Source organism: Oncorhynchus gorbuscha, linkage group LG07 (genome assembly GCF_021184085.1).
Source record: "Oncorhynchus gorbuscha isolate QuinsamMale2020 ecotype Even-year linkage group LG07, OgorEven_v1.0, whole genome shotgun sequence".
Classification (NCBI taxonomy): Eukaryota; Metazoa; Chordata; class Actinopteri; order Salmoniformes; family Salmonidae; genus Oncorhynchus; species Oncorhynchus gorbuscha.
In genome coordinates, this window is record NC_060179.1 from 70,506,689 (window position 1) to 70,519,946 (window position 13,258).

At 41.4% G+C, this 13,258-nt stretch overlaps 1 protein-coding gene across 1 annotated transcript in view; it reads right to left on the reverse strand.

Moving 5' to 3' along the window:
• foxn2a (forkhead box N2a) overlaps nucleotides 1-6,824 on the reverse strand; it is a 117,525-nt gene extending 110,701 nt beyond the window's left edge. The window contains exon 1 of the mRNA XM_046357374.1: nucleotides 6,631-6,824. The gene's annotated coding sequence lies outside the window, so the exon portion shown is untranslated. The remainder of the gene's footprint in view (nucleotides 1-6,630) is intronic.
• Between the last annotated feature and the right edge of the window lie 6,434 nt (nucleotides 6,825-13,258).

A 13,258-nucleotide genomic window follows, 5' to 3' on the forward strand; every position in this document is an offset into this window, starting at 1 on the left:
TGGCTGGAAGGGATATCCTTGTCTCATTGCGCACTAGCGACTCACAGTGTTTCTCCGAAACATTGGTGCGGCTGGCTTCCAGGTTAGATGTGCGCTGTGTTAAGAAGCAGTGCGGCTTGGCTGGGTTGTGTTTCGGAGGACGCTTGGCTTTCAACCTTCGTCTCTCCTGAGCCCGTACGGGAGTTGTAGCGATGAGACAAGATAGTAACTACTAACAATTGGATACCACGAAATTGGGATAATTGTTTTTTTAAATAAGTACATTTAAAATTAAAAGCTATAATGTTTTGAGTCAGTATTTAATAACCCCTTTGTTATAGCAAGCCTTAGCTTAACAAATGTAGCTTAACAAGTCACATAAGTGTTAAACATGATATTTGAATGACTACCTCTTCTCTGTACCCCACACATAAAATTCTGTAAGGTCACTCAGTCGAGCAGTGAATTTCAAACACAGATTCAATCATAAAGACCAGGGATATTTTCCAATACCTCACAAAGGGCACCTATTGGTAGATAGTTAAAAAATAAAAATAAAAAAGAAGCCCTTGAATATCCTTTTGAGTATGGTGAATCAATATAAAATTTGGATGTGGTATCAATACACCTTGTCACTACAAAGATACAGGTGTCCTGTCTAACTCAGTTGCAGGAGAAGAAGGAAACTGCTCAGGGATTTCCCCATGAGGCCAATGGGAATTTTGAAACAGTTACAGAATATAATGGCTGTGATAGGAGAAAACAGAGGATGGATCAACATTGTAGTTACGCCACAATACTAACCTAATTGACAGAGTTAAAAGGAGGAAGCCTGTACAGAATAAAAAATATTCCAAAACATGCATCCTGTTTGCAATAAGGCACTAAAGCAAAACTGCAAAAATATTTGCCTAGGAAATTAACTTCAAGTCCTGAATTCAAAGCGCTTTGTTTGTGGCAAATCCAACACATCACCGAGTACCACTCCTCCTCCTATTTTCAGGTGGCTACATCATGTTATGGGTAAGCTTATAATCATTAAGGACTCTGGAGTTTTTCCCCAGTATAAAAAATAAACGTAATGAAGCTAAGCACAGGCACAATCCTATAGGAAAACCTGGTTTAGTCTGCTTTCCACCAGACACTGGGAGATTAATTCACCTTTCAGAAGGACAAAAACACAAAACACAAAGCCAAATCTACATTTGAAGTTGAAGAAACATTGTCAGTAAGTGGCTTACTAAGACAGGGAATGTTCTTGAGTGGTCGAGTTACAGTTTTTACTGAAATATAACTGAAAATCTATGTTAAGACCTGAAATTAATTGTCTAGCAAGAATTAACCAATTAGACAGAGCTTGAAGAATTTTGAAAATAATAAAAATGGGCAAATGTTACACAATCCAGGTGTGGAAAGCACTTAGACTTACCCAGAAAGACTCACAGCTGTAATTGCTGCCAAAGGTGCTTCTACAAAGTATTGGGTGTGTAATGTAAGAGATATTTCTGCATTTTATTTTCAATAAACTTGCAAACATTTCTAGAAACATGTTTTCAGTTTGTCATTATGGGGTAGTGTGTGCAGATGGGTGAGGGAGAAAACAAATAAATGTTTAATTCAGGCTGTAGCACAAAATGTGGAATACGTCAAAGGGTATGAACACTTTCTGAAGACGCTGCATATTTGGCCTTGTGTTTTGGGTTATTGTCCTGCTGAAATGTACATTTGTTTCTCAGTGTCTGTCGGAAAGCAGACAACCAGGTTTCCTTTAGGACTTTGCCTGTGCTTAGCTCTAATCCACTATTTGATTCTAAAAATACAATTTAAAATAAATACTCCCTAGTCCTTGCCAATGACAAGCATACCCATAACATAATGCAGCCACCACCATGCTTGAAAATATGATGAGTTGAATTTGGTGCTTTGTATTCAGGACATAAGGTTAATTTCTTTGCCACATTTTCTGCAGTTTTACTTTAGTGCCTTACAGGATGCATGTTCTGGAATATTTTTATTCTGTACAGCTTCCTTCTTTTCACTCTTTCATTTAGATTATTATTGTGGAGTAACTTCACTGAAAAAGAATATAAACACAACATGTCCCATGCTTCAGAGCTAAAAAACAAATCCCTGAAATGTTCCATACACACAAGCACATAATTTTATTTTGCTCACATTTTCTGCACAAGTTTGTTTAAATCCCTGTTCGTGAGCATTTTTTGCCAAGATAATCCATCTACACAACAACTGTTGCATATGAATAAGCTGATTAAACAGTATGATCATTACACAGGTGCACCTTGTGCTGGGGACAATAAAAGGCCACACAACAATGCCACAGATGTCTCAAGTTGAGGGAGCGTGTAATTGGCATGATGACTGCAGGAATGTCCACAAGAGCTGTTGCCAGAGAATGTAATGTTCATTTCTCTAGCATAAGCTGCTTCCAACATTGTTTGAGAATTTGGCAGTACTTACAACTGGCCACAAAACTGCAGACCACGTGTAACCATGCCAGCACGGACCTCCACATCCGGCTTCTTTACCTGCTGGATCATCTGTGGGGTGATGAGTATTGCTGCCTGTAAGAAAGCACTTTTATGGGGTAAAACTTATTCTGATTGGACCCCTGTCCAGTCATGTGAAATCCATAGATTAGGGCCTAATTAATTAATTTTAATTGACTGACTTCCTTTTATGAACTGTAACTCAGTAAAATCTTTGAAATTGTTGCTTGTTGCGTTTGTATTTTTGTTCAGTATACAATGTTGATCCATTTTCAGTTCTCCTATCACAGCCATTAAATTCTGTTTTACACCATTGGCCTCAGGGTGAAATCCCTGAGCAGTTTTCTTCCTCTCCAGCAACTGAGTTAAGGATACCGATATCTTTCTAGTGACTGGTTGTATTGACATACCATCCAAAGCATAATTAACAATATCACTATGGGATATTCAATGTCTGCTTTTTTTTACCCATCTACCAATCAGAGTCCTTTTTTTGAGGCATTGGAAAACCTCCCGGGTCTTTGTGGTTGAACGTGTTTGAAATTCACTGCTCGACTGAGGGACCTTACAGATAATTGTATGTGTGGGTTACAGAGATGAGGTAGTGATTCAAAAATCATGTTGAACACTATTATTGCACACAGTTCATGAAACTTATGCAACTTGTTTTTAAAAAATGACTCAACATATTTAGGCTTGCCATAACAATGGGGTTAAATGGGTATTGACTGAGCTTTTCGTTAATTAGTAAACATTTCTCTTAAACACAATTCCACTTTGGCATTTTGGGGTTGTGTGTGTAGGCCAGTGACACAAAATCTCAATCTAATCCAATTTAAATTCAGGCTGTCAAGGGGTGTGAATACTTTCTGAAGGCACTGAATAGCCTCCTACATGTTTCAGAAACATGTGTTTCATTCCCTTTGTCTCCAGAGTGAGATGTATAATGTCAGTCAGTCTGGTACACTTTAACATGTCCCAGAGGACACGGGCAGAATATTCACTAAGATTGAACCAGCTGCTCTTTCTATTCCACTTCTTGATTAAATGGCATGGCTCCTTTCACTCTGTGGGATAGGCTGTCTGTGTGTGTGTCTCAACTAGTGTCGAGCGCAAATAAATAAATAAAAACAGGGAGGAAATGTAGATTCCAGAATCTCATGCCCGCAATCTAAATAACCTTATTATGACCGACGCACAGCACTCCCCGCCCACACACACACACTTGTGACAATCGTGCAGCTCCATGTGCCTGTGCTGCACTGAGCGAAGAGAGATAGCCATTCCATAGCGAGGTTAGCAGCGGGGTTAGCAGCAGCGTTATTAGGGTTATGGGCAGGGCATATTTATAGTCATGAATGCCATGAAAGAGAGCAGGTCTTAGGCTATTTCAGGCAGCTAAACTACTTACCCGTCTAACTGCAGCCCTCCTCTGCAACTATACATACTTGTACACCAAATGACAATGGTATAAAAAAAACATATTTACAAAAGCACACAGATTATTAAAAGAGCATAAAAACAGCAGATGGTTCCAAGAAAGCCAATCATGATGTACACTGTGTTCACACACACACTACACAAACACACTATTGGCATGGATTCCTGGCAGTAAACAAATGACAGGTTGATCACTTCTCTTCCTCTCCTTTTATCTCAGGCCTGCTTTGTTTTACTGTTTATCTGAGGCACATTAGTCAGCAAACTGTTTGTCAAAAAAGGAACATTGCCCCTCTCCACCCTCATGTCAAACACACAAACCACATACAAACTGTTGCCTGCATAACAAGACAACTACAGTAGGCAACACTTTTCAATCCAAATAATTGATTTAGGATATTTTTTTATTTTTACAATCAGAAATCCCAAATGTGTAACTTTTGTAAGATTAGAGAAAAGGGGTAACATGGTCACACAGACACACGAGAGGGGAAACTATTATTGTATTTTATCACACCAACTTTCTTTAGAGAAAAATAATGAATTGGCTGCCAACAGTCACTCACTGTTTGGAGATAGCTAGTAATTTGTATCTGGGACAATCCATTACATCATGAACAGCGTAGCTGTAACCTCTGGTACCAATTTCAATGTCCAAAATCACAGGTGCGGTTCTTTAGTTAAATAAGCAATAAACATCCCATAATGGTTAGCGTCATGTCTAAAAATGCCCAGTTGCCCATTATTAGCCTAGTGGTTAAGAGCATTGGCCAAGTAACTGAAAGGTCGCCGGTTTGAATCCCAGAGCAAACTAGGTGACGAATGTGTTGAATGTGCCCTTGAGCAAGGCACTTAACCCAAATTGCTCTTGTAAGTCGCTTTGGATAAGAGTGTCTGTTAAATGACTAAAAATGTCAACGTAAATTATTTTGTCTATAAGAGATCTCGGTGACTTTGAAAGAGGGGTCTCAAATGAGCATGGGGTTTAAAGGGTGTGTCTCAGTCAGCAGATCTCAACCCAATTGAAAACTTATGGGGAATTCTGGAGCGCCACCTGAGACAGCGTTTTCATCCACCATCAACACACCAAATTATGGAACTTCTCGTGGAGGAATGGTGTTGCAGCCCTCCAATTATGCTCCAGAAACTTGTAGAATCTATGCCAAGGTGAATTGCAGCTATTCTGGCGGGACGTGGTAGCCCAAAGCCCTTTTAAGACACTGTTGGAGTTCCCAGCTACACCAAAGGCAACTTGACACTAAACTCATTGCATGTCCAGTGATGTGCTGACATGCTCCAATATGTGAATAAGCCTTTCGGAGTTGCTGTTGTGACTTCTATAACAGCGAGCTATGTCGCTGTCCAATAATGCATTATGACAAAGGCCACGCTCCTGCCTCACTAGCGCCTTACATGCGCGTGGATGGGTTTGGAACTGTGTGTGGGACATTTCAACTTACAAAATTGCAACACCGCGACAATGTGAGTGTTTTTGAGGAATTGACTCAACGTCCATCCAGACATATTGCATTGCGTACAGGCCAACTCATGGGACAGAGGAGCTTTAGCGGAAGAACAGAAATGTTAGCAAGCTAGATTTTGCTTGCTCAGCTCTCCGATAACCCCTGGGACACGTTCCACTGGCAATGTCACTAAACGAGGAATCAATAACAGTAAAATAACTAAATTACTGATATACTTTCCAAGAAATATATCACAGAGGACACACGGCAAATGGGCTACATAATCACAAACACGTTAACCTCCCCCTTGCTACTTTCGCCCAATAAAGTTGCCTTACATTTACACACACACACACACACCAGATGTATATATATATATTTTTTTAAACAATATAAATAAATATATAGAGTCCTTGTATGGGCGGCTCACCGAAAAACGTTTTGATTCAAATTTGACTCGTATCAAACTGTTAAAATGGTCCACAATCGAAATTACACACGACCTCGGTGCTCAATATGAAATAAGTTCAAGCAGCTATCGATATGGTGTCTGACAGAAATAGTCGAACTCACTGCCAGACTCGTGACATGGCAATCGAATGTCAACTAAAACGGGCAGCAAGCCAACACTTTAGAGAATCTAGAACGATACATGTTCATCGTATGACTGCATGCGCAAACGAGCCATTTGTTATCTGAGCAAATCAAATTGGTGGAAAAGCGGCGAAGCTATCCAAGCTGGATACAAAATATCCATCGTCGGTACACATTGTTGCAATTGATATTTAAGTTAAGTGTTTCATGCAAGTTCAAATGAAAATGAAAACACATTGGACGGTCAAATTACTCGTTGTTGGCTAACTACTTACAACTCGACCGTAAAATAAGTTACATCTAGCCAACTCGATAGCTAAAGAGCCACATGGAAGACAAGAGACGCCAAAAACAACGTATTAGCACGACTGGAAAAAAATAAACAAAGTCTAAAGAATTGAAAAGTTTCGATATAGCATTGTCTCTATTATAGCTTAGCATTCCATAACGCAACGCTAGAACTCAGAGAACAAATGGGGGAAGTACAGTACATGTTGTTCGCTATTGAACTGCCATGCTGGCTGCTCGAGCTTTCAGTCACTTCTCCCATTTATTTTGCGCTACCTTTCACCGTTCACGAAAAACACATGAAAGCATTCCGTAATATCACACCATTAAACAAATTAGACGCCTTTTCAAGTACTTACATTCATGCAAGCGTTGCCTGCAAAGTAGAAGTATGGCAGGAATTGTGTGTTCAGATGTCTGTCTCAGTGTCAGAGATCACATCGGCAGCTGCTTCCTCCATCCACGCAACGCGCAGATCACGCCGCACAGCAACGCTACCGAACCCCTCGCCGTCGCCAAGGCAACAAACCCACTTCAACCAATCATAACCCCTCCCATTCCATATCCCCTGGCAACTGCCGCAGCGCAGAAGCACATGGTTTTTCTGTGGCGCTGCCGACGCCACTCCATTTTCTTTTTTTCTTTTTTTCTTATGAGTTCATTGTGTAGCCTACATAGAATATGGCATATTGTAAACTTAATGAAAATACAGAAAAAAAACGCACAGTACATTTTTTGGGGTGTCTCCAAATAACACAGTTTATTTCAGCGTTTAGAATAAACTACACAGCATGTGGTGATGAAAGTGGGGATTAAAGTAATAGAAGGCACCTGCGTCATTTTGGCGGGGGACTAGAAGGCATCTACGTCATTTTGGCGGGGGACTCCAGCCAGTGAGCGGTCATGATGATGGTACAATGTAGCCTATTTTATCTGGACTAAGCAGTCTCTTCCGCTATCAGATTAATTTGTAGTATATCTCTCCCTAAGCGCTGGAAACGGGTCATCATTAAAGGGACTGTTAAGCTTTGTAATGCCTCAATATGCAGCCAACACTAAAGAGACCCCTGATTTCAGTACATATGTGACTGATAGGCACAGCATTTGTCATGTAGACCTACAGTATAATGGAAAGGGCTGCATTATTTGTATTCTGGAGTCGACCCTATTACTCATTTGGTATGGGCCACTGTGCAACTCTCTTAGCATCAGTGAGTTTATACCAAACTGTAACTCTCACATCAATGTGATACCTGACCCCATTTAGAGCTCCTCCTTCCGCCCCTCTGTTCTCCTTTTATTCATTTTTTATTTCACCTTTATTTAACCAGGTAGGCCAGTTGAGAACAAGTTCTCATTTACAACTGCGACCTGGCCAAGATCAAGCAAAGCAGTGCGACAAAACAACAACATAGAGTTACACATGGGATAAACAAACGTACAGTCAATAACACAATAGAAAAAGTATATGTACAGTGTGTGCATATGTAGTATGATTAGGGAGGTAAGGCAATAAATAGGCCATAGAGGCAAAATAATTACAATTTAGCATTAACACTGGACTAATAGATGTGCAGATGATGATGTGCAAATAGAGATACTGGGGTGCAAAAGAGCTTCAACAACAAAAAATAACATTATGGGGATGAGGTAGTTGGGTGTGCTATTGACAGATGGGCTGTGTACAGTGGTCGGTAAGCTGCTCTGACAGCTGATGCTTAAAGTTAGAGAGGGAGATATAAGTCTCAAGCTTCAGCGATTTTTGCAATTCGTTCCAGTCATTGGCAGCAGAGAACTGGAAGGAAAGGCGGCCAAAGGAGGTGTTGGCTTTGGGGATCACCACTGAAATATACCTTCTGGAGCGTGTGCTACGGGTGGGTGTTGCTATGGTAACCAATGAGCTAAGATAAGGTGGGGCTTTACCTCCTCCTCTGTCCACTTCGATCCTGTTTTTAGAACCTCTCTCAGAGAGATAACTCTGAAAGCTACCAAAGTAGCTTAGATTTTATTTTCCTGCCAAAGTTCTTCTTTCAATATGTTGAATTCAAGGCTTATAATTTCTCTATTACCTTGTAATTAATGACCTACCTTTTTATTCACTTTGAAATGTCTTCCTACGCCATTGTTCTGTTTGGGATGTTGTAGTATTTACAATGCTTTTGCATCCTTCTAGTGGAAACACAGAGACACACCCTGTTTCACTTCATGCCCTTCAGTTAGTTCAACTGGACAAACAGGATCTTCTGTGAATCATAGGGTGGGTGGTATGCTACAGCCACACTGGATTCATGTAAACCAGCCATTAGAGGGTTGAACAGGACCTGTAGTGTTTGTTTACCCAGGTGCCGTGTTGTTCTAACCCATATAACTCCTTTTCATGTTGATTGTTTCTTTTCTGGGTTTTGAGGCTTGAAAGAAATAATATAATCCCACATGTGGTGCTCTATCAAGTCTTTGATTTGAAGTCTCAGTTTTGAGTTGTCCTCATTCACTCGTTTTCTTTCTGAAGTTGCTGTTTCTGTTTTTCCCCCAGCACATTTCACCATGGCTACTGTTGGTGACTGGATCACATGGCCTGTCTCGTGCTTGGAGAAGAGGAAAGGATGGACAAATGATGAAGGAAGCTGCCTGTCTGTTTCTGGTTTACTGGTTAAAAGTCCCTTGTGGGAGTGGAATGAATCATCCCCCAAAAATGACCCTTTGAATAATCAAACCCTTTAAGGTCATATATTTGACCTATATGCCACATTCGGTTTAGAGATGTATTTGGATAGCTAAGGACCATTATATTTCTCTTGAATAAATCATTTGTGTGTATGTGGCTTGTGTGTGTGTGTGTGTGTGTGTGTAACTGTGTGTGTGTGGCTTGTGTGTGTGTGTGTGTGTAACTGTGTGTGTGTGGCTTGTGTAGCCACCGACGTAGCTCTGACGGTCAGGATTTACATTCATTATTCACATGTTACATTGTTCATGTAATCCTCTCTGAATGTACAGGTATGTTTCGGTTTGTGAGTGTATGTATGTGGTGTTTGTCTACTCTCACACTAACCTAGCTGAGATAAAGAGGAATAATAATACATTTAGAATGGTATTCATGGTGTCTTCCATAGCCAATCTCCTTGCTATTCAGATATAGCAGATAGATGAGCCATACTCAACGAGAGTGTATGAGAAGGAAAGCGAAAGGATTTATGACCAAAGTCAAAATAGAATCCTTGAGTTCATCCTCTTCCTTCACTTACTGTACTGTCTGTACGTTGTTTTTGCTCAGGTTGCCGTGTCATCATTTCCATACTGTACATGCTAAGAGCTATTCATAGGGCCATACAGCCAGCAGCAGCGTACAGCCTATAGCACAGAATCACTCTGCCTCATTTTTATTCTCCTCCCTTCCCTGTATCACTCCTTCCTCTCTTTCCCTAGCTGGATGATGAAGTTGCAAAGACAGCAAATGGGAGAGGAGAACAAGATATAGCAATCACCAGGGCAACGGAGCTGATTGAGGATGCCTTGAAAAGACAGAGCCATTAGTCTGTGCGCCTGGAACTGTGCTAATCTGATTTTAAATCTGTTACTACAATCTAAAGCATTATGCCCAAGAGACCATTGACAGGGATAGGTCCAGATACCTGATTCAGGGAGGAGGGAATGGCACAGACCAGATCACTGAAAAACAGTCTGCCTTGGATTTCATTTAGGAGAATATTTATGAAAAATAGAGAGGCAATAGTAAAGCATTAGGTAATGTAGTTAGATGGGATGCATAGGTAAGAGGAGGTTATGTGTTGATGGTTGGGTTATGGTGGCTAAATTGAAGGAAGGGGATACATAAAGTAGATGGAAGGAAGAGTGTGAGAAGATTGAGGAGAGATGGAGGAAGAAATTAAATGTGGAGAGGAACCTATGAGAAGGAGGTGCTAATTTATGTTTTATGGTTACATACACCAGATAGGTGCAGATGTTTTACAGGGTCAGACATAGTAGTACAGCACCCCTGGAGTAAATTAGGGTTCAGTGCCTTGCTCAAGGGCACATCGACAGATTCAAACCAGCAACTTTTCAGTTACTGGCACAACGCTCTAAACGCTAGTCTACCTGCCTAGCCGTTGAACTGAGTGTGTGAGATGAACTATGTATGTGAGGTGGTAGTGGAGGGATGAAACATGAGGATGGATGCAATCTGTAGATACTGTGTATTTTCTGTGTGTGAGAGTGTGTGAGAGAGTGTGTGTGTGTGTTTGTGTGTGAGAGAGAGATCGTGTGTGTGTGTGTGTGTGTGTGTGTGTGTGTGTGTGTGTGTGTGTGTGTGTGTGTGTGTGTGTGTGTGTGTGTGTGTGTGTGTGTGTGTGTGTGTGTGTGTGTGTGTGTGTGTGTGTGTGTGTGTGTGTGTGTGTGTGTATGAGAGTGTGCAGTATATCAGGACTGGTGTCTAAGAGTGTGTGTGTGTGTGCGTGCTTGTATTTTGTTCATGCTCTCGGGCATGCATGCGACTATGTGTGTGTGTATATTTCAATGTGTGTGTGTGTAGTGTGTCAGATTAACAGGCTGCATTGTGTTAGTAGTGGTGGTGGCGTTGTGGTCAGGAGGAACAGGAGTCCTGCTGCTTTAATGGTCTATAAATCTGTGCGGCCTGGCTAGCCTGACACTGCCCCACTGAGACCCACTCATGCGGAAATGAATCAAGCCCTTTTTACGGACCGCAAGTGTCCAAGCTCCCACACACAGACTCGTACGCACACACACAAGCACGCATGCATGCACGCACGCACGCACGCACGCACGCACGCACGCACGCACGCACGCACACACACACACACACACACACACACACACACACACACACACACACACACACACACACTCCCTGCCCGGCGGCTAGCCGATTAGAAAGGCTGCACACACACACACATGCACACACGCACGCACAGACACACAGACATAAACAGACTAACACAGAAACGCCCCTGCCGGCCGCTATCCGATAAGAGAGGCTGCACATGCACGCACACACACGCACATACATACACAGCAATACTCCATTCCAACCCTGTTGGAGCTACTAAAACACTCCATTAATGACAAGTCCTCTTCATTCTGACTCTCTTCTGATTTCCCTGGCTTGCTATTTCTCCCCCCTGATACTCTCTTCACACCGTACTTAGCTTTCCAGAGGGTGAGCAACCACACACACACACACACACACACACACACACACACACACACACACACACACACACACACACACACACACACACACACACACACACACACACACACACACACACACACACTCATTTGTTCCACTTTTGGCCTATGAGGATCTGTGATTGTGGTAACACTCAACAAATCAAATTAAATGTTATTGGTCACATACGCATGGTTAGCAGATGTTATTGCGAGTGTAGCGAAATTCTTGTGCTTCTAATTCTGCAAATGCAGCCATATCTAACAAGTAATCTAACAATTCCCCAACAACTACCTAATACACACAAATCTAAGTGAAGGAATGGAATAAGAATATATACATATACATATGGATGAGCGATGACTGAGCGGCATAGGGAAGATGCAATAGACGGTATAAAATACAGTATATACATATGGATGAGTGATGACTGAGCGGCATAGGGAAGATGCAATAGACGGTATAAAATACAGTATATACATATGGATGAGTGATGACTGAGCGGCATAGGGAAGATGCAATAGACGGTATAAAATACAGTATATACATATGGATGAGTGATGACTGAGCGGCATAGGGAAGATGCAATAGACGGTATAAAATACAGTATATACATATGGATGAGTGATGACTGAGCGGCATAGGGAAGATGCAATAGACGGTATAAAATACAGTATATACATATGGATGAGTGATGACTGAGCGGCATAGGGAAGATGCAATAGACGGTATAAAATACAGTATATACATATGGATGAGCGATGACTGAGCGGCATAGGGAAGATGACTGGTATAAAATACAGTATATACATATGGATGAGTGATGACTGCATAGGGAAGATGCAATAGACGGTATAAAATACAGTATATACATGTGGATGAGCGATGACTGAGCGGCATAGGGAAGATGCAATAGACGGTATAAAATACAGTATATACATATGGATGAGTGATGACTGAGCGGCATAGGGAAGATGCAATAGACGGTATAAAATACAGTATATACATGTGGATGAGCGATGACTGAGCGGCATAGGGAAGATGCAATAGACGGTATAAAATACAGTATATACATGTGGATGAGCGATGACTGAGCGGCATAGGGAAGATGCAATAGACGGTATAAAATACAGTATATACATATGGATGAGATGACTGAGCGGCATAGGGAAGATGTAGATATAAAATACAGTATATACATGTGGATGAGCGATGACTGAGCGGCATAGGGAAGATGCAATAGACGGTATAAAATACAGTATATACATATGAGATGAGTAATGCAAGATATGTAAACATCATCATTAAAGTGGCAAATTCAAAAATTCAATAACAACTCTCAGTCACTGTGCTGGAGTTGTTATTGAATTTAAGCAGCTCTTAACATAGACGTGTCTGTAATGCATCTCTACAGAAGATTAGGTTATGGCTGCTACAAGCCTGGTAATGTCATTTTAATATACACATGCACACACGCAAGCATGCACCCACATGCTCCCGACTGGGCACAGATGTCAGTTTAACGTCTAGTTTTAACTTACATTTTGTTGAACTACACACAATCATACGCATGTATGCACGTACACACGCCTGAACACACATCTATGTAGGCAGGCTTGCACACACAAACACGTGCGTATGCACGCATGCAGGGGGGCATGCATGCACACACACACAATCAGACACACATGAAAGGTGTTTAACCTGTGGCCCGCTGGAGGAAACAGGAAACCAGTGGTGCTCTCATCACTCTGTGCCTTCAGCAGTGGCGATATGGATCTAATTATTTTGTTGAATTAAAT